Source organism: Ischnura elegans, chromosome 11 (assembly GCF_921293095.1).
Source record: "Ischnura elegans chromosome 11, ioIscEleg1.1, whole genome shotgun sequence".
Taxonomy (NCBI): Eukaryota; Metazoa; Arthropoda; class Insecta; order Odonata; family Coenagrionidae; genus Ischnura; species Ischnura elegans.
In genome coordinates this window covers 51010356-51032015 of record NC_060256.1, presented here as the reverse complement: position 1 = coordinate 51032015, position 21660 = coordinate 51010356, and positions in this window count along the sequence as shown.

Sequence of the window (21660 nt, the reverse complement as noted above, 5' to 3'; positions counted from 1 at the left end):
AATTGGATTTTAAGTAAAGAAGATGTATTATAAAGTACTTTACTTATGCTTTTTTTCTTGCAAAATTATGCTAAACATATGAATACTATACAGGCAAGAGAATTTGGTACCAATAAGAACAATCATGAAGTATGTTACTGAATAATGGCACACAATTAACAAAACTTCTCAAAAGACAATATTAGGAGTAACAATGGTGTCTTCGTGATACACGCTATCCTTTAAGTTCCTCAAGCCAAGGCGCAATATATTTTGGGTCCCATTGCAAACTTTGTTTGAGGATCTATGTGATACTCTGTTTCGTGGCATTCTCCCCAACCCTCATCCTCCAATCCCACCTTCCAGTTAACGCACGTGGTCGTGGCCTTGCGGAGAACGCCTTGTCATCAGCGTGGGGTCGTCTTGCGTTAGACTCTTCACCTTGCGGAAGCTTAAAGCCATGACGCAGTGTTGAAGTGGATTGTTATGGCCAGTGGATCATATGCTCGCCGTGCACAACTCAAAGGTTTGCTTAGTTCGGTTCAGGCCACAAGACAACATCCAAGCTATCACGCTTCTTGCGGTGGAACAGGAGATATTTGGTCCGTCGCAGTGCTCGCCGCCGGACGGGAATCAACCATTCCTTTTCTGGTTCTAGCGAGGACTTCTGCGTACTATGGATGGTGCTTTTCATTTTCGTGTGATTGGTAATTTATGAGTGAGCGTTGATTATTTAAGACGCTGAAGAGACTTTTTCCGCAGCAATGCATTCCGAATCTGCTGGTCGGAAGTGATAGGGGTCGCTGTTCCTTACGGTTTACGGATTTGACTGTCGTTAGTGAAGTTCTCATAAGAGGAGATATCTTGTGTTTTTTTGAGTTATCACCACGTTGGTTATTTTAAGTACCATGGAACGTTTCCGAAAAATGTGCACGAGTCACCAACTCCACTGAACGGTCTGCGAGGCGAAACGATATAATCTCACTGTTTCGCCGGATGTGTCGACAGTATCTTCAGGTAGAATGTGCATAGGAGGTGTTGCTGCATGAAGTTTGCGGAGTCGACTATAACTAGTGAAGTTCTGTCGAAGACTTCCGCTGCATAACGGCGACAACTTGTGTTTTTTCCTAGTGTTTTACCGTGTTTGTTTTTGAAGACGCCAGAGGGAGTGAGTGATTCGTGGGTAATCGTGCGCATATTCTTCAGATCAGTAGTGCTAGTTGCACATTGCGAGACGTTTTGAGGCGTAACTGTCCCCCTGCCAAATTCTCTAGCATATGCCCTCGAGTGTGTTAGTGACATTACTCAGTGTTTGTCCATAGGACTCCTTTAGCAAAGCTAGCTCAGAGTCGAGAGCCTATTAACCGGTACCAACATCTGAGAACGTGCCGTGCTCATGATTTATTGAATACAGTAGTTTTCGGCAACTATTTTTTCTCTGCTACTTTTCATGCGAATGATGTAGGCTTTGATTAATGATTTGATGGTTGGTTGTATTTTATTATTTTTTTGGCGGCCTACTCTTAGGGATCAGGTGTTGGTAGGGATTGGTGTGGTAACTTAAAGGCTTGCTTCCCACCCAGTGGGACCTATTCTCGATAATGGACAGATTTATGTGAACCGTCACTAACGTGTTTATTTAGTTATTTCCTACGGTAAAAGCGTCAAAAAATATGATTGTATTATGTGTTTTATGGAAATAAAATAGATTTTAGCATTGAGTCATGTGGAGATGATCCCAATCCACTTTATAAATCAAATAATATACGCGCAAAGATCATCTTTTGAGGAATAAAAAATATTTTAAACAGGATTAAATGTGGATTTCGAAGAACCTTTCCGTTTCAATGTAATTATCACCTTCTTTGTCTTTTTTTGCTCAAATATTTGCTTCTATCTGAAAAAATTTACGTATCTAGAAAATACGGAGGTGAAGGTTTTAAATTTTAGATCCAGGCAGATTTATTTTATTGTAATAGAATGGTACACATACAGCAAGACTTCCAATCTAGAACCCGCTTATAACAACTAAATCTTTTGAAAAGTAATATTTTTGTCAATAACCAGACCTCCCAATTAATAACAGCTGAGAACGCCTACAGAGGAGGTAGCGGAGACTATTTTTAAGCATTTTTTTGTCCATAAACATAAGAGGTTGCAACTCCTTAGATACTGGCAATCTGGCTCCTATCTATGGCTACGCAAACATTTTTTTATGCCCTTTGCAGTAACCATGAAAGCGGTTTTTCTTGGGAATCCAACCTTTTCAACATTTTATTTAATACTCTGTATATTTAAGGACATTAAATAATTAAGGTTGGACGAGAATGTGCGATTATAATTGCCTGAAACAATAAATGGGTGAGATTGCACATTGTTAATGCTGATATTCGCTCAAAGCTCTAGTTAAATTTAGCTCAGAGATTAATTGATTAACAAAATTGAAATCGCAAATTTTCGCCCAAGCTTAGTTATTTCAAGTCCTTAAAAATCCAGCGTATTAAATATAATGTCAATAAGGCTGGATACCCAAGAAAATCCGTTTTCAATTAACTTCGAAGTTCATTCAAAAACTGTTTACATTGCCATAACTCGGTAACTTTGGAGAGCATTTAGCGAGTATCAATAATATGATCTCACCCATTTTGAGATGTAGAGGAGTCATTCGTCACGGAAAAAGACCAGTTGTGAGTGGGTATCATACTGCCTCTTAATCGAGGCAGTTCAAAGCTGGAGAGAAATAAAACTGCCTTTGGTAAAAGCGCCCTTCGATGGACTGTTCCTCCCATCTGGCTTTGAGAACTTTAGTGGACGCCGGCATTCCGATGACGGCTGTACTTCCGAAGCCTCAAACGTCAAACCACTGAGGGAACGCTTTTGGCTCGCACGTCAAAACGGTGCTCGACCAGACCACCATGCAATGGTTAATGCAATGCACTCCTCCGTTTATTGCATTTGCGGATGAAAGAGCCATTGCGGTAACGAGGTCTGACAGTTCGCTCGGTGGTCCGTCTGTCCGTCATGAATCCCTAGAGGCGGTGAACTATCGTGGTTTTTGAGTCTCTCCCGTTTGACGTATTGACCGTTATGGGGTGTGGTGAGAGGATAGCTTAGCTTACACACAGGAGGCGTAAATATTACGTCATCAGCGCTTATCGCTCAAAAGATGCTTGATGGATCAGCATTTCTATTTAAGCCCTCTTTGTGTAAACTTAGCTCATGCTTTCATATCATCAGGGCTTAGAGTATATTTGGCCTAAATTATATACCTTAATATTTTGTGAACTTGCAGTAATAAAACCTTGTTCTTACGAAGTTGTACCAAGATGCTTCTTCAGTGAGCTGAGTTAAATATTCACAGCGAGAAATGGCTGAATATGATCATTAAGTAATCATTTTATTAATGTCTTTATAATTTGATATCCATAGAGGCGTAAACATTTCGTCACCAGCAGTTATCACTCAAAAGATGTTTGATGGATCAAAATTTATATTTCATCCAGCTTCTTGTAAACTTAGCTTATGCTTTCATCATATCAGGGCTTAAAAAATGTGTGGCTTAATTCATTAACGTTAATATTTTGTGAACTTGGCACTGTAAAACCTTTCTTTTACGAAGTTGTGCCACTGGTACAATGGAAACGAGACACCTAGGGCGGGCTCGCGGGTTACACTCCTGGGGCAGGGATTCTAAGCGCTAGCTTTTTTCCTCTGCCCGCAGGAGGGGAAGGACGGGAAGGAACAAGGAAGGAGGCGCCGCCGCGATGAGAGCCCGACGACGCCTCCGGGGAGGGGATAGGGAAGGAAGGAAGGGGACGAGGAATCCCGCACCGTCACAAAGGCGGGCGGGCCCTACTAACAGCGAAACCAAGCGAAACGCAATTAATATCCTACCCATCCTAGTGGATTTTCCTTTGAGGAAGAAAAATCCATCGATCGAATCGGTAGATAGTTGCCACTGGTACAGTGTAAACTGTATTTTTATAAAATTGCATCGACAAATGAATGATATGGCCCCCAGTTTGTCAATCACTCAATCTAGATCCACTCTGCCAGCATGTAAGGGGAAGGAGGGAAGATCCATGGGACTACGGAGTGTCGCGAGAATCAAGGCAGGGGGCATGCGGGGGGCACTTTTGAGGCTGCGTTTCGGCATGAAGGTATCGAGACACGACTAAACGGCTGAAGTTTTTGCCTAAATTTTAACTCTCGACTATCATGTTTACCCAAGAAAACGTTTTATCTGAGTCGAATAACTAAAAATTCAAAATAACTGCATCACGGCCCTATAGTCGCCTTTAGGCGCCTCAGGCACGGCTATCCGACGTTGCACGAACCTGTAACTTTTTAATAATTTTTTCTCACCATTCCGCACACTTTGAGACCACTAATTGATTCCTTTGTCCTCTTAATTAATACGTTTATAACCCTGAGCCTTGCGGAAGTATGAATCGTCAAATGCAAAAAGGCATATTGTCCAATTTGGACAATTTATCTTATTTTTTTATTTCAGTTGTTGCCTGGTGCAAGACTAAACGTTTCCCACTCAAAGGAAACATTGTATGCTAATAACACCGAGCATATGTTTCCATAGCATGTTTCCATCTAGTAGGAAACGTTGAACCTTGCATTTAGCAACAACTTAAAGAAGAAAAAAGGAAAATCGTCCAACTTGGACATGATGCCTTTCTTCAATTGGCGATTCATATCACGTGCATAGTATTTCTCCACAACTACGCTGCTTTTGAATGATATTTATATTATTTTTTTACTTATTGTTAAGTCTACAGTGTAACTGTCAAAACGTACTGTAGGAATCATTGAGTCTTAGCAACAGTGGTAATCGATGGGGGACAAAAAAATCAGGAAGGGGGATTCGGGAAATGGTGTGTTTGGGAACGAATGAAATGTTACTGTGTATACAATTTTAGGGAAATAAATGTGTTTAAACTGTTGCGGAAATAGGACGAGTTGTTTTTGCACCCACGAACGTAAGCAGCTCGGTGGCGATGAGGTTAAGGTCCTCGTCTGTCCAAACAGCCGGTCGTGATTTCGAGTCATTCCAGGGCATGGGTGTTGTTAAATGCGTTATTCTAATGTAATATAGTGATCATAATTGGCGGAACCTGAGATAATTACAGACATTATTAGTAATAACAGTATCTACTGTCACTCAGCCACTGTAATACGGCACCTTTGAAGTATATGTTATTACTTACAAAAATATAATAAAATATTATATATTTACGAGCCGACTTCATAGTGATTTTTCTGTAATGTATCGTTGTCCTCAGCCATTATTTGTGTGCAAATATTAACCGCTATATGCCTTTATGCTTTGTTTCTTGCCCATCATCGGTCTGTGGACGGCTATTTTTTACGACCCATAGATTTGGTGGAACGGTGCCAGCTATGGTTTCAGCGACGAAAAAAGGGACGTGTCGAGGGATGGGATATCCATCCCGGGAGCCATCGTGGAAAATGATCGCGAGGAACGTTTATTTTCTCGTAGAACACATGGTCACGTTTTGGCGTGTTACAGAGCGAGGCTTTTCGGCCACCGCCTATACGGCCACGCGGCTATCTCTCTCTCTGTTTCACTGTCTCTTTTTGTATCCCATTCAGGACTTTCACTGCGTTCAGGGATCGCCCATGCCTCATCTGTCCCACCGAACCTTTAAAACGTGAGGCCGAGCAGCCGCCACTTTTGTTCGGGTCATCCGGCGGAAAGGGCAGTGGTGATAAAAGGTCTCAGTTGGAAGTTGTGGAATGGGCGAATGACGTCAGTAAGGGCTCACGCTCCCTCGGCAGTGATTGGGCGCATTCGACCGCAATGAGCCATCACCTCTTGGCGGTATTCCGGGGAGTTGTTGGTTCTTAAAAGGAATCGTTCAATGAGTCGTTCATTGCTCATGACGATGACGGTGTACGGCGAAAATGAACCGTTCCCTTCGAGACGTGATCACCACATTTTCATCGCTGAAAAATTGATTTTACACCCAACCATTGGACATATTTTTCCCTGGTTTACATTTGCAGAGTTTTAATGAATTGATAGAGGCTGTCAGCTGAGACAGTTGGTTTTAATTAAGCCCGGATACACGCTAGAAACGTGTTGAGGGGTTACTTACCCATATTTTTAAAGCTAAATGAACCCTTAATATCAACCGCCGAACGGATAGATATGGGAATTCGTTTTTCCCCCGAATCATAACGGACTTTAATAAATGCTAGTCGTAATTTCGTTTGAGCACTTTCCTTAAATGCGTAAATGGCTGGTGTCCTAACATTCCCTGCCACATGCCTTTTAAGTGGCTTGCATGGTAGTATGTAGACGTAGATGTATTCTGATTAAATAGCACAATCCTTCGGGATCTCAATTTTTGTATCTCCTAGATATGAAGAAAAAAAATATTGAAATATCTATAAAAATCAATATGGGTTTTCGAAATACAGTATAATGGTTCTAGCTCTTTATTCCCTGAACCCCCAACTCGTAATAATAAATAACTGTCAGAAGCGATTTCCTTCGAGATTAAAAATTCATTTTTTGTCTCTTTTGATATTAATACCTACATTGTAACAACTCCATATTAGGAGTGATTCGCAGTTCAAATACAGAGAAAATTACATCTCCATATATCGAATTAATTCCAAAAAACTGATAAAAAAACTGGTGGAAGTTCAGGAATATCCTCATTTTAGAATGAAAATAACCACATTCGGAGACTGATGGATCTTCAAATGAATCGTTCAATGAATCTTTCATCGCTCATGGCAAAAAACGATGAGGGGCGGAAATGAATCGTTCTCCTTGGAGAGATCCCTTAAATAGGGTGGTTTCCTATTATTTTTTTATTGCCTAAATCGAAAGATTATGACTCCTGGAGTACGTATTTCACACTTTAAATTTTTAAATGACGATATCTATTTTTCACGATTGGAAGCAAGATAACTAGTGACGGGAGAAGCAAGAAAGAAATTATCAGCAGAATAGCCCAGGCGAAGAGAGCATTCCACCAAAAGAGAGACCTGCTTACAGCGGGAAACGTATGGAAGTAAAGAAACAATTCATAAGAACCTACATCTGGAGTATGCTCCTATACGGAAGTGAGGCATGGACAATGACCGCAGCGGAGAAAGCAAGGATAGAGGCCTTTGAAATGTGGTGCTACAGAAGAATGATGAAAATCAAATGGATCGACCGAGTTAGTAACGAGGAAGTCCTAAGAAGGGTAGGAGAGAAGAGAAGCCTCATGAAAACCTTAATAAGAAGACGGAACAACCTTATAGGCCTCATCTTGAGACATGATGGCGTGATGAAGACAATCGTCGAAGGACAGGTGGAAGGCAAGAATGGAAAAGGAAGACCTCGAACAAAATATATGGAACAAGTAAAGAGAGATGTGAAAGAGAAGAAATACGTAGGAGTGAAAAGATTAGCTGATAGGAGAACTGAGTGGAGAGCTGCGTCAAACCAATCCTAGGATTGTTGACCAGTGATGATGAAATTAAAAGTGAAAATTTTCAAGCGCGCGAAAACGTGACGGGTAAGTATGAATGCCGGGAAAACTCCCGCGTGACGTCGTTCTGGTTCCCGCTGCCGCAAGTGAGGTGACCTTGGGGCGAGGCTCTGAGCGCTGATACGACGCAGGATGCTAGCAGGTAGCAGAGTACCATGCTAGCTGGTAGCGCTTGGCTTAAATAAGGATTATTAATACCTTATCAAACGAGGAAAACTTTCCGACCTTAGGCAGTTTTAATAGGTGATTATTAAGACATGTTTCCCTGAGCTCTGTGCCTCATGCATGCATTGGTAACCTCAGACGATGTATTATGAATACACTAATGGTGGGCAACGAATCGCAATCAATGCCTTTCGTTTTCTTTGAAGAAGGAAACTACCCTATTGATCCGTCACTCGCGCGCCCAATACGGTCACATAGCTCACTTCCTAACAATACCTGTATTTCGCTAAATCAGTAGCGTCATCCGAATTTGAGCTTGAAAGTTCGGAAATACAGAGTATCCCCCTAGGTGAGCATAAATTCAAATCATTACTTCCCCTATTACTACTATTTTTTGCGTTAGTTATTCCATTTTAGCAAGGCCACGTAAATCGCAAATGGACAGTTTCGATGAATACAAGGGGAAACATTTCCCCGCGTACTCACTCATTGTATCGCTGAAGCCTTGTTCACCCGATTATTTTTTCCATCCCTCAGAATGATAGCTCAAGTGATACGTTTTTAGGGACCAGAAGAGTGATTGCTAGACCCATCATTTTCTGAAACACACACTTTAAGTCCCACCGCTCCTTTTTCCATCGTATATTCTGTTACTTTCCTTACTTACAACTGTCAATTAAAAGCAAAGCGTGGCGTTAGCATCGCTGTTAGCTGCCGTGCGTTCAACAAATGTCCAGTCGCAAAGCAGACATGCGAGAGACCTCCATTTTTATTGATACGTACAACCAACAACTTTGCGGCTTTTCTCTCTAATTTTCTATTTTCTACCTCTGATTTTGAATTTAATTAGTTCTGGTAGTCAAAATGAAAAGAGATATTTAGTAAAGCATTAATAGAGCTAATATTATTGAACTTTTACTCCTACCTGTCACTGCACGCCTTAAAATTATCGTATGGATTCAAGTATTTACGTTGAGATTAAGGCTGAATCTCACGATCATTTTTTCCATCCCTAAGAATGATAGCTCCAGTGTTAGATAAATGATAGGCTACGATGTAGTTTTTAAACAGGTATATTGTTAGCGAGGTGGTAAGCCACCTGCACCCGAGCGCGTCCAGTACGAGACTGACTTGCAGGGCGAAGCCGAAGTCGCCAGTCGACTCACAGTCGAACCGCGCCGTCGACCGGTCAGCAACGGCGATACAATCGATTACCTTTTCAAACATCCAGTGATACGTTTTCAGGGGCCCAAAGAGTGATCGCTCAACCCATAATTTGCTAAATCACACGGTTATTCCCTCCGTCCCTTTTTCCATCGCTTATTCCATCACTTTTCCTTATCAACAACTGTCATACAAATGAAAGTTATCCGTGGCGTTACAATCGCTGCTAGCGGCTATGCGTTATGATTGGCTGAAGGACGGTGACAGCGGTGGTTTCAGCGACGGAAAAGGCGACGTGCACACAGATGGAAAGACGTATGGGATTTCCATCCCTGGAGCCATCGCGGAAAATGATACTTTGAAACTGTCATTTTTCGCTATTATTGGAGCGATCGCTGGACCCGTCCCTTGGAATGAGCGGATAAATTGATCGTGTTATTCAGACTTAACCATAGTGCCAAATCTGCCATTGGCTTAACTGAAATGCTGGGGATCGGGTTGGTGTGCTGGTTAGAGTGTTGGCTTCCCACCCCGTGAGCTCTGGTTCAAATCCCGGCGGTGGCAGAGAATTTTCAGGGACTGCCCGATCCCTGCTTGAATGTTGTGTGCAAGAAGAATTCATAGAGGAGGCCCAATTTCATCCCATAGAAGGCTGATTTCTGTTGCCACTGCGGTCGCATTCTAATCGGTTTTCAAAAATGTCCGCGGCGCATTGATGAGTGGAATGCGATCCACATTTTCCCAATATTTTGCAATGTAATGTTTGTAATTGCGAGGAATAGCATTGAAAAGTAATGAATTTGATAGATCAGGTTATCACGCATAGAAATTTTAGTTAACACGCCTAATCATACCCTATTTCCCCGTGAAACTCGGATAAATTTCTCCGTCAGCGATGCGAGTGGCGTTTTTTGTAAACACATTTAAATTCGCGGTCGGTGACAGCACATTTATTGGCAGACCTGAGAATCCTCTTTCGCCATATTCGTGGTTGTGTGGAGGACATTAAAAACGCAACACTCCGTCCGTCGGATGGAACGTTAAGCAGTGACCTCATTTGGCGTATTTTTTTTAAAGAGAAGGCTAATGCCGACGCCGGGTTTTTCTCCACCCTTTCTTCCATACCCTTCTCTCATGGCGAAAATGACCTCAGCTGTCGGTTGCTTCCTTCAACTGAAATGCTAATATATTATCATTTTAGCATCACCAAAGTTATATAGCGAAAGAATTTGCGCGACAACTCGCCGTTCCTTAGGTTCTATGAAATAAATGAATCCGTGAAACGTGTCTGCTTGCTCCAACGTGACCTGGCGGACAACAGCCGCTCACTGTGACCTTTCTCGTCTAAAAATTCCGCCTCCCTGGGGCAGAGTTCGCCGCGCGCTACATTTTCCAGCGGCAAGTGGAAAAGATGAGTTTCCGTTTGGTTCGTCCGATTGATTCGCAGCCGCCACGGGGTGGAATGGACCTGAAGGACAGATTCCCTTGTGCAAAGGACGGGACCTGGGTCAGTCGAGACTTTTGAGCACATTTTTCCATAAATACTTTCTACATATTTCCATAAAGCCTTCAAAGTGTTCCGATATTTGTTGTCGTCTGGAAAAATAAACATTTTCCGGTCTCAATTACTGAGTGTGAGGAGAAGTTTTATTGAGACGTTATCGATGTGAAAACATTATTTATTTCAAATTGCTTCTTGATTTTCTAGTGCCTACTGTTAGTATTTTTTTTAGTGTTCAAAAGTCACATGAAGGTGGTATTTACCATTAGCTTTTCGTGGTTTCGAAACCATTTTAGTTAAAATTCTGTATCTTAACTGTCGTTACCTATCAACAAAATGAAATAAAAATGAGTCAAGACATTATTTTTCTTTTCACAGAATAAAATTCACATTAAAGATTCAAATTACCTTTTCATAACGCTACTGCTTTAATCGTGCTGATTAGGTGTCTTACGGTACAAATATGTTAGCTATTCATTGTAAAATTCCCATAGACTTTAATTATAATTTTCTTATTTTCACTTAGTTACGCTGCATTTTTAAATAAACACGAAGAATTTATAATTAATAAAAATAAAGGTTTCACCGAGCGATAATTTGATAAAGTTATAAATAATGGGCTTTTAAGGTTTGCTGGATCATTTTTATAGAGTGAAATTAGAAATAGTATTCATATTGTCATCTGCCAGAAAATTGGATACAGGCATGGCTAATTGTCAAGGTGAGATATTTTATATGAAATATCCTCAACAGTTTCTTAAAATTGATTTCCTTGCTGTATGATGTTTAAAGTCGAGTGTTAACTATATTTTAACAAAACTTCGATTTTGTTTTACCCCGATGAATAATTACTTAACAGTGACTTGTTTTCCATTATGTGGCGATAGGTATACGACATGTATTTCAATATTAGTAATTTAACTTATTTCATAAGCGTTTTCATCTCGAGATCTCCTTTCATTTATTTCTTTAATCCTTGCCACTTTTAGACCTACTAAATACTTTGAAATAAAATTATGGAAACATGATTATTACTTTCCATTCAATTGTATTTGATCGTCTTTATAGAATTTATTTTGTTATTGTCTCAGTTATAGGTAGTTTTGTTTTCTTATTCAGGCTGCTCTATTTCCTCCTTTTAAGTGTCCTCTGATGTGTACAAGAATGATTTGCGTTTATTGGCCTGGTGAAATTACAAATGAGACAACTTTTGCATGTAGTCCCACGACTCGATGGCATTTTCAAGGCGTGAGGTGGTGTATAAATTAAACGCGAACATCACCAGAATCGCGCCGATGATGAAGTGTGTACCATATTGTAGCTACACCTAACAGATGCGCAACAGTTGCTTATTGAGACCCCCGTATCGGATTAATCGTTTCCACTCATTCTTGGCCGACGTGAAGAATAACCCACCATGAACACCCCTCATTATTTCATATGTCCAATTTGTGACCGTTACCTGCCTTTTATGACCCCATATAACCTCTCCTAATAACACTGGTGAATGTTGCTGGTGAAATGGCTCGTGCTTAAAAGGCCATTTTTGTTTCGATGCCGACGGTTTTACGTGACAAATTGCCGAAAACCTTTTGCGGAACGGTGAAGTCGTGTATCTGAATGGCACGTCGGTTCGTGGCTTTTTGGGTGTACTGCGTTTGGCAATTGTTCAGCCGCAAAGTGAGGGAATGATTAAGTTCATTATGCTAGGAATCTGATGGAGAGCCGTCATAAAATAGATTGTGGTTTCAGCAATCAGATTTGTTCTTTCTCGGAAATGCATCGCATGGGGGTGAAATAGTAGGAGGGCTAAATGAATACAAGCGACAAATTGGCACATTTAGCATTGGATTTGATCGTTGCATTGAAATACTGATGAAGAAAAACGAAAATATTTTCCCTTTAAATCGAATTTCTCCAATTTTTTCAACCGTTTTGGATAACGGTGAATTAAATCTGCCCACACAATTTTCAATGGGAAATCGTGGTAGCAGTGTATAAGCAATATTATTGTTTAGGTCATAGCGGAAAATAATTTACAAATGAGGAAATGAAGCATGAAAGATTAATCATTTTTAACGAAATGAAGCTATCTATTGAATCGATTATAAGAATATGCATTGAAGACAACAATACTTTGTATCGTTTTCTGACTAAGCTTACTGGAAAAGCAACAGTCGAATGTTGGTTGCCATTCACCGCACACGGAAGCAGTTCCTACGACCACATTTGCGTCCTTAAATATATGCTCTATTTCAGCGAGCTTTGTTTTAACACTACAATAATTAACTAAGACAAATTTTAATTCGCATTTTGTAGTTTTGTCATTGAAGTTTCTGAACGTATTGGCATCTTGATGGCCTGTTTAACGGCAACTGTCTAAGGTCAGACAGGACTGCTGTAGCAGTACAGATGAAAAATGGCCCGGAGTCAAAGGACGTTCAGATTAGATGGCAAAGGGTACCAAGGGCGAGAATTGAGCTATGTTTCAACTAACATGAGACAAGTATGCATTCCTTCATAAGCAAGATGAGCTCCCCCCAATGTACGCCTTAAGGGAAACGGATTTCATTGCTGTCTCAATCCAAAGACCACCAAAATGCGGAAATTCAGGGAGATTTAAATGCCATTGTTTTGTTTATTTTATCTAATCGGAAGAAGCCAAATTGGCCTATGTATTTAAAAGAAAACTTATACTTCAATGAGTTGACAAATATAAGCTATAAAAACTAAAAAAGAATGAAACATAAGGATTCAGGGGAGGACGGCATTTCGAAGCTGCCTCTTTAAATAATTCGAAGGGCGTTGAGAGATGTAGGGAAGTATAGGTGGACGAAATGGAGTTGAGCAAGGTAGGAGGTCTGAAAAAAAGTTAGTTTGGGAGAGAAAGGAAGACGGAATTTAGGCTAGTCTAGTATATAGTTATTAGGGACGGCGCAGGTGGGAATGTGAAGTCAATAGAATTTCGGACGATCAACACTTACCGCGTCACATTTTAGAATGCAATTTGTTGCGCGGCGTCTCACAGACACCATTTTGGAACGATTAAAGAAAATACATGCCAGTAGAAATAACTGTTTAAACTGAAAAGATCATTCATGTAATATTTAATTTCATGCATGGGCATCAAATATATGCATAATATTGATGGAGATATACATATTAATAAAATATTTATTACACTTTTTTACGGCAATAATCGTTTCATTCATGTGATATATTGATTACAATCATTAATGTGTAGCAAAAAGTCGCGTGCTCCAAATTTAATGCCTTAAATAGTTGTTAAAAATGTTTGTTTAAATTGTTAAACGTATTTAAAAATGTAGCAGTGAAAATCGCGAAGGATTTAGCATGCAACGCATTGTACCTCAAGTTGCCACGTGGCGTGTAGCAGACGCCAAAAGAAAAAAAAATATTCGTATTTATGTCAGAAATGCGACGAAACATAAAACCATATTGTGACTAATTCAGAATAGTAAAATAATGGAATACAAGGAAGGACAGTTTCCCAACTTTGAAAACAGGATGTGGGTGAAGAGAAAAAATGGCTTGGCGTCTGGTAGACGCCGCGCGACCAACGGAGGGTTAAGGCAGTGTAAATGAAAGATATGATTTGATAATTTTTTCAGCAAAAAAAATTAACATTTTGTTTCAGGTGCAGTTAAAGTGAAGGGCTCGTACAACTCTCTTTGAGCTCCTTATAATATTTGGCACTATTTATGCATGGTTGGTATATTTCCCTCGTCTGGCCATGAATATCTTCAATCATCAAGGAAATTATTTAATTTTTACGTGCCCCAACTAACTCTAGACGAATGGCCTTCGAGGGAAAACAAACAAATTCATAAACTTATTCCCACGAAAAATGGAGATATAGTATGGTATTTGAAGGAGGCGACCGATAGCTCAGGCCATTTGCGCCATGAGTAGGTAAGGAAGGGTGGAGAGAAACTCGGCGTCGGCATTAGCCTGCTCTTAACGAAAGGCGCCAAGAGGACCACTGCTTAACGTCCTATCCGACGGACGGAGTGTTGCGCTTGAAATGTCCTCCACATAGCATTCAAGCAGGTATTGGTCAGTCAGAAAATTCTCTGCTACCGCCGGGATTAGAACTCGAGCTAACGGGATGGGTAGCCAACACTCTAGCGACCTTACCAATCCGATCCCCATGAAAAATAGAATAATTCATATAAATCGTCAATGTATTTTTTCCAAAGTCGTAAATATTGAAAAGCTCTGAATGTTTTATGCTTTATTTGCGCCATCACACTATCTGCAGATCTGAATATGTAAAGAAAAAAGACTTCCATTGGTATGTTTTGAATTCATTCATCGTGGTGTACCATGAAAAAGAGTGTTATTGCGGTACGCTGTATCGGTTTCCTAATTGAAGCAGGTATTTTCAATTACTTAGCCCATATTTTGACAGCCGTAATGAAATTGAAAGGGTCTAATTACACAAAAGGATGTGGTGCGGCTGCAGAAGTCAAACACAGCGAAACACGAGTTTATCTTAACTTTTGAGGGCGAGGAGAGCCCCAAAGTTGAAGGAAGTTTTCCCATTCCTGAGTCAAGCATGTAATAATCTGCCTTTGAATTAATCTCCCTTAGGGAAGACTTGGTATCCCCTAGCGTGCCATTCGTTCAAACAGAGGTTCAGAGTGTTCCTAATTACGTGGAACGTATCTGTGGCACTATTTCAGAGAGTAGTGATAGTCACATTTTAAGAAAATGTTGACGATGAGAACTTTTTCCTGTGATTTAAGGGGATAGCTACCTCTGGGTTAAGCGTCGCAGTAGACTACCACAATTTTCTATTTTGTAGCTTAACTCTATCAGTGCCACCAAAATTTGGTGGGTAGTACTACAGAAAATTGCGAACGTAAATTAAAGAATTTTGTAGCGCTTTATGAAAAAAGACAGGGTGTAAATACTATTTTAGGTATAGATGTTATTTTTTATTATTTTAATGATAAGGAACTATTTGTTGGTTGTAATATCGAATAAATTGGGTAATGTATAAAACAATAATTATCTTATAATGATAGCCGCTATATCGGTTCGTGGCATTAAAAGGGCCTACATTGAGTGCTCAACGTGGTTAGTTTCATGTGATCTTAAACAGCTTCAGTCGTGATAGGATAATTTTTAATGGATAAATTGCCCAAAAATGATATTAATTTACCAGTAAAATGTGCGTATTCATAAATTATTTTGCCCTTCATTCACGCTTCATCCCTGTAAATTGCGCTATTGTATTTAGAAATTTCTTTTTTATTAATGAGTTGTTACAAAAATGTGATGAGATGAGATTTATGAGATGTTTCTTTAAACCAACGGTGATGTTAACGTTATCCTTAGGTGCGTAGACCAGAACCATCGTGACAACGCTGAGCCGTCCTTCACTCAGAGGGTATCGGTGGAGCTACTTGACGGATGGTGTAATCCTCCGCCACAATACCCGGCAAGACAGCGGTAAACAGGGACCGTACGGTACCTGGGGTAAATGGGGCCCTAGATATATAAAGTGGCGTTGACTTGCAATCAGCGGTCATTTTTGTTTCGGTGAGACTCATGTCGAGTGGTCGACGGTGTAAGAGCAGATCGCGAGAGATGTGCCCACGGCGCCTTCTTCAGGACCACCGCAACCTCTACAGCCACGGTAATACTGGCATACCCAAACTCCCTTTCTTCCCTATCTCTCTTTGTCTGGTTGATTTCTAGTACCAGTCACAATTTGTGGGGGACACCATTTATTTTTTTGTTCGTAAATTCAAAATATCTGATGTTAATAATATCAATAATGATGGCGATAACAATAATAACAAGTATTAATAAAGTTAACGGATTTATTTTGCATTTTTATTATGAATTCATATTAATATGCTGTTTAACAAATTGTAGATCCGCTGAAAATAAATAAATGAACATGTACGGTACTACGATGGTAAAACGATTGTTGCGTGAACGCACGCCCTATGGTCACACTTGTAAGGACCAGCGTTGTGAGAGCGGGGCATAATAAGCAGGGATGGCAACTGAAACGAAATGAAAATGTTTCGCTTCTACGTGGAGGGAGACGAAAATACGAGGCGTAGGTTTAGTTTCGTTCCAGAACGAAATTAAAATCACCAAGGAGTTAAGTTTCGACCCGGAACGAAGCTTAACTCCAAGGAAAGAAACTAAGTTAATAGAGACTCCGCTGCTTATAGTTAAGTTTCGCTCCAAAAAGTTGAGTGGAGGGGGATATGATGGAATATTTTCGGCCTATTTCATGACAGAGTGTAGAGAAGTTAAAAAATTGAGCTTAAAAAATCAAATGGCCAGTTTGCGTACACCGTTCTCCTGCGTGCGGCCAAATATGAGTGCCCCACGCATCTAATGGCGGTAGGCCGAACCTCTACTTCATTCAACCATACTTCGTAATCGGCGTGTAGGTTAAAACTAAACTGCTCGAAGGCGAGGCACGTGGTCCCTCCGGTGCGAAATATATTGTCTGCGTTTCGTTTCTTCCCAGAGGTTTACTTTAGTTTCGACCCGAAGTAGTATTTTGACTCCAATTCCGTTTCGATCCTGAGTTCAGCTACCCGTGTTTAATTCTTTTTCCAGCCTTTATATCAACTCACCAACCTGTCTGTTTGTTTGTCTGTTTGTCTGGTACAAATCTTGTAACTCAAATTTGACTCACTTCCTGTGAAGCAAAAACGCTGAAATTTTGCACACTTCTTCATTTCCGATGACAATACATGAAAATATAACTTTTTCTCTCCAACCCCCCTTTAACCACCCCCCAGTCAACCTATAGCCCCCCATAACATGTTTTTGATCTAAGAAGTTCCAAATGGTCGATTTTCGTGTTTTGCGACCACAGTAAAAGTTATCCACTTTGGGCATATCCATATAGTAGGCATTTAAAAGCATAGGGGTGGCATTTTGAAACATAGGGGGCTTACCATTCACTGAAAATTTAATAAATATAGTGACTTTTTTAATACGTCACTTTTGGTTTTTCGGGGTCACTGAGTTTTTTTGCTTTGTGTCATATATAAACGTTGCTCATCCCCTGTAATCTAAATATAAAGGCTGGTTTAAAAAAAAAATTTTTTTTATAAGAGCTTATTCGTTTCATTTCTACATTTATTTCCCGGGAACTAAACTATTCAAATTTTACTGGTTTTGACTTTTGATTTCGTTTCACTCGCAATCCCTGATAAGGTTACTACACTGTGACGCCGTCGTGGAGGCAGCCGCCGACGATTCTTGCAACGTGCGCATAAGTCTAATCTCTGTGCCCAGAACACGCGCTAGTATTCAGTATTTCCTTCCCCTGCCGTCCAGCTATCCAGTCACAATGCCTCCGGGGCCGACGGAAATGGATTTATGGAAAAGAAGAAATATGAAAAAAAAAAGAATCTCGCCTTTTTTCTCGTTTCCGATGAAATTGGACGTGTTTTCGGGCCACGTCCTTCACTTATTTCCCTCCTTTCTTCGTCCAACTTCCCTCCCGCCCCTTGGGTTTTGTGACAAAAGAATATCAGGGAACCGACCATTCCCCCCTGAATTCGCAAGGAATGAAGGTCCAATACAAATAGACCCCCCGCGGGTTATTTTTCCATCCGCCAAGAGTCAACTTCGGTTTTGTGAGTCACCGATTTTCTTTGCTCCGTGTCCGATATTGTAGGGATAGGACGCGCGAGTTTTCTCGATCTGAATCCGCGAATTACTAGGCTAGATTTGGTTGCGGTCATTGGATAGCAAAGAGAATTGGAACAAAAAATTAATACACATAAATCTACTTGGTACCTACTGTGCAAGCCACCTCTAGGGTGTGTGGCATGGGTTGGTTCCACAGGTCAGACACGCAGTCGCTTGCTAGACACACGCTGTAACTTCGTGTCTTTTCCAACTCCATTTCATTCTATTTAATTTAAATTTATTTATTTAATGTCATTCGTTATTTGGGATTTGGTTGTATTAATTAATGAGTTAATGTATGCTTTTCTAGGCTGATGTTTTAGATTGTTTACTGTTTGTTCGAAAGAACGTTGTTATGTGTTGGTGATAGAAAGAAAGAGATTGTTAGAAAGAAAGTTTAAGAGAGAGAACGTGTAATAAAGAGGGGCAGAGCCAAATTCAGATTTCAAGGGAGTTTATATTATTTGAGGGATCCCAACGTCACTAGGCCAAGCGCTCAGGACAGCGAGATGCGGTCGGACTAGAAACTAGGAGACTGCTAAAGACACGAATATGCAAATAAAACTATTAATTATTAATAAAAAAAGTAAATTTAGCGTAGGAGCTGATTCATGCATGAGTTATAACAAGCCAAGAAATGTATACACTAGCTAGTATTGACATTTATGGTAATTCATTAACTATACTCGCCGAGCCATTTTTTACCAAGTCCAAGTCAAGCAGTGGTATAGCTAAACTATCGCAGGTATATGGTCCCTTGTTGTACGTGGACAAACGACGTCGCAAATCTATCGACTCTGTACTCTATTTCATTAATCTTATCCTTTTGATCGTTTCTATTACAATTATTATTCATTAATATGGCATAAAGTTGTTGTGGTCCAACCCACTTAAGAGATTTTCCTTGAAAAAATGATTGTATGCTTTCCGGGCGAACTATGAGGGTAAACTTCTCTCGGGATTCCCACCGGGTTAAAAATTCCATTTTTGCCGACAGGAAGCGCTATCATAAAATGTATGTAATGATATCGTTTTTAATGTCGATGCGTCGTTCTAATGCCTTGACGTGGGTGTATCAGCTTGCTGTACACGTAGCAGTCAACCACTACAGTAGTCGACTACTTTTGTACCCTACCCTACTTTATTTATTAAAACTCCGTGAGAATGGGTAATTTTTGTAAGATTTCTGCAAGAATGAAAAATATGTAACTTTAAGGTTTTGGCGGACAATGCCAGTTTTCCCCAATTTTAACACAGCTACCATCAACGTTCCACACTTTAATTTCCTTTTCACATCAGGCTAAGTATTCAGTATATAAAATCACAGTGGGGTTGGACAAATGAGAATATGTTGGATCATACAATGTTGTATTGCCTGGTCGAGAAATTATCATACTCGACTCGATAATCGCGAGTGGCATTCAACTCGACTCGACTCGAGATCAAAAAGTTTCAATCTTACATTCCTAGTAATATGAACGAACTTAGTAATGTATAAGCATTCCTTTTTAATAACGGAAGTATGAAAAATCCTACATTTAGACAGTAACATATCTATAAGATGGAAAGCAAATCAGTTTCTGATGTAAGTTTTCCAAGCGCTCAGGTTTTTCAGTAGGGTAGATTTCTGGGTTCCGTCCGCGCTGCCATTTTTGTCATTATAAAAGACAACGTAAAATTTTGAAATTCAAATTGACACCGCGGAGCGAACGCGAAAACAAATCTTTCTCCGAATGTTCGGCCAATACCAATGAAATAACGTGGTGTAGAGCCCGAAAGGAATACCAAAAGAGATTATATTTGAAAAAAAAACAAACAACTGCGAGAGGAATAGAAATTATTCATTTTAGTTAATTTATCATAATTTGATACGCTAAGCAAATTGTAACAATGTGAGATAGCAGCCAAAACACAAAGGAATCCCTCGAAACGACCTTAAGCAGCCCTGAGGATGAGCCAAGAATCGGAGGTCGAAACATCGGCAGAAATGGAATTTTCAACCGGGTTGAAATCCCGAGAGAAGTTTACTATCCAAATTGTTCTTTCGAAAACTTGTAAGTTTATATTGTGCCCATATAGATCGTTACAGATATGATTGCTGCGGAAGTCATATATTTTCTTTACCTATCACTGCAGAATACTGCATTGTAATATACGTGCTTACCATAGTAAATTTTATTTCCCCCTATAGTCACACAATTTATTTTCTCAAAGCTTAAAGGATTATAACTCGCGTCCCAGAAAGACATAAATTGAACGAAGGTAGGCAAGCATAATTTTAAATCGAATCGCACCTGAAAATTGTAGATTTACTAGTTTGATTTTTGCATATTTATCTCCATAGATTTTGTTTTATTGGTGCCAAGAGCGCAGTGTAACGTTTTACGTGTTTGTGACGTGATTCTACGGAGGTTTTCCTGTGCTGGAGGCACTCAATACAGGTAGAGCCGTCGTAAATAACGCTCGTAAATGCAGATGGAGGAGACTCTGGTCTCTATACCTTCGACGCGTCATATGGCTCGATTTTACGTCGCTGAACGGGAATGACTTTAACTTCTACTGAGCGCAAAATCCTTTGGGGCTTCACAAAACCCTGGCATGAAAACCCTGTTCTAGGGTCGATGAATGTTCACGCTTTCGATAAAGTGGCACATTAACTCAGTTCACGCGGCAGATATAGGGCAGTAAAATAGTAAATTGAGGTCCATGATGCAATGCAAAGCTATAGAAGGGTTTAAATCTCTGTTATTTATTCTTGACTGTATATCTACGGTTACTTATCACGAATCGGAGACAGTGTGATATAATTATGGCTGAAAATGCGACCATATTTTAACACGATTTTTTTAACTTGCCTATTTTGTTTCTCTGTTTCATCGATGGAATTTTGTAATTTATTTTTAACAAATTTCACATCGTCAAATCGGTTTGAAATTTTGATAATAAAACAAAATTCTATAATGAGATTTTTAATAATTTTTTCCATTGCGATGTAATTAACTAAATTTCCATTTGGAAAAATATATTTAAACAAAAAATGGAGTCGCATATTTTTGGCCGAAATTTAAAATCGGCTCCGGTTTATATGATTTCATGGATTGTCACTAAAAAGTATAGAATAAAAATTATTTAAAAGTATACTTCAAAGAACGCGCTTTTTTTCCAAAACTATGAAATGCACCAAAATGTAAAGAATTACCTTTTTCTCATTTTACATTAAAAAATGAAGCGTGGCTCATGATTAGGTTAATATCAATATTGCGTGCAAATCCTCATCAGCGTTAAATTCTAAAAAACCTAACTAGTAAACGCGCTTTCGCCTCCTAGTCATTGAAAGCATTCATCGCCTGATGATGCGACCTGCAATGGCCGCGAAAGCTCGCGTGACAAGGCGCAATACGCAGCTGCTGCCGAAAGCCGTTGACATCAATGAATCGCGCTGCGAAAGCCTATGTTTCGAGCGATTTAAAGCTTGCTTTTTACTATTTGTGCTCTTAATGTCGTCTTAAGAAAATCATGTTCATTTTAAATTATTTCTTTTTTGTTTTAAACTGTATTCAGTGAGGGTGGATACCTCTTTTATCACGAAAATATATTTTCAACCAATAGTAAAAATGCACATATTATCCC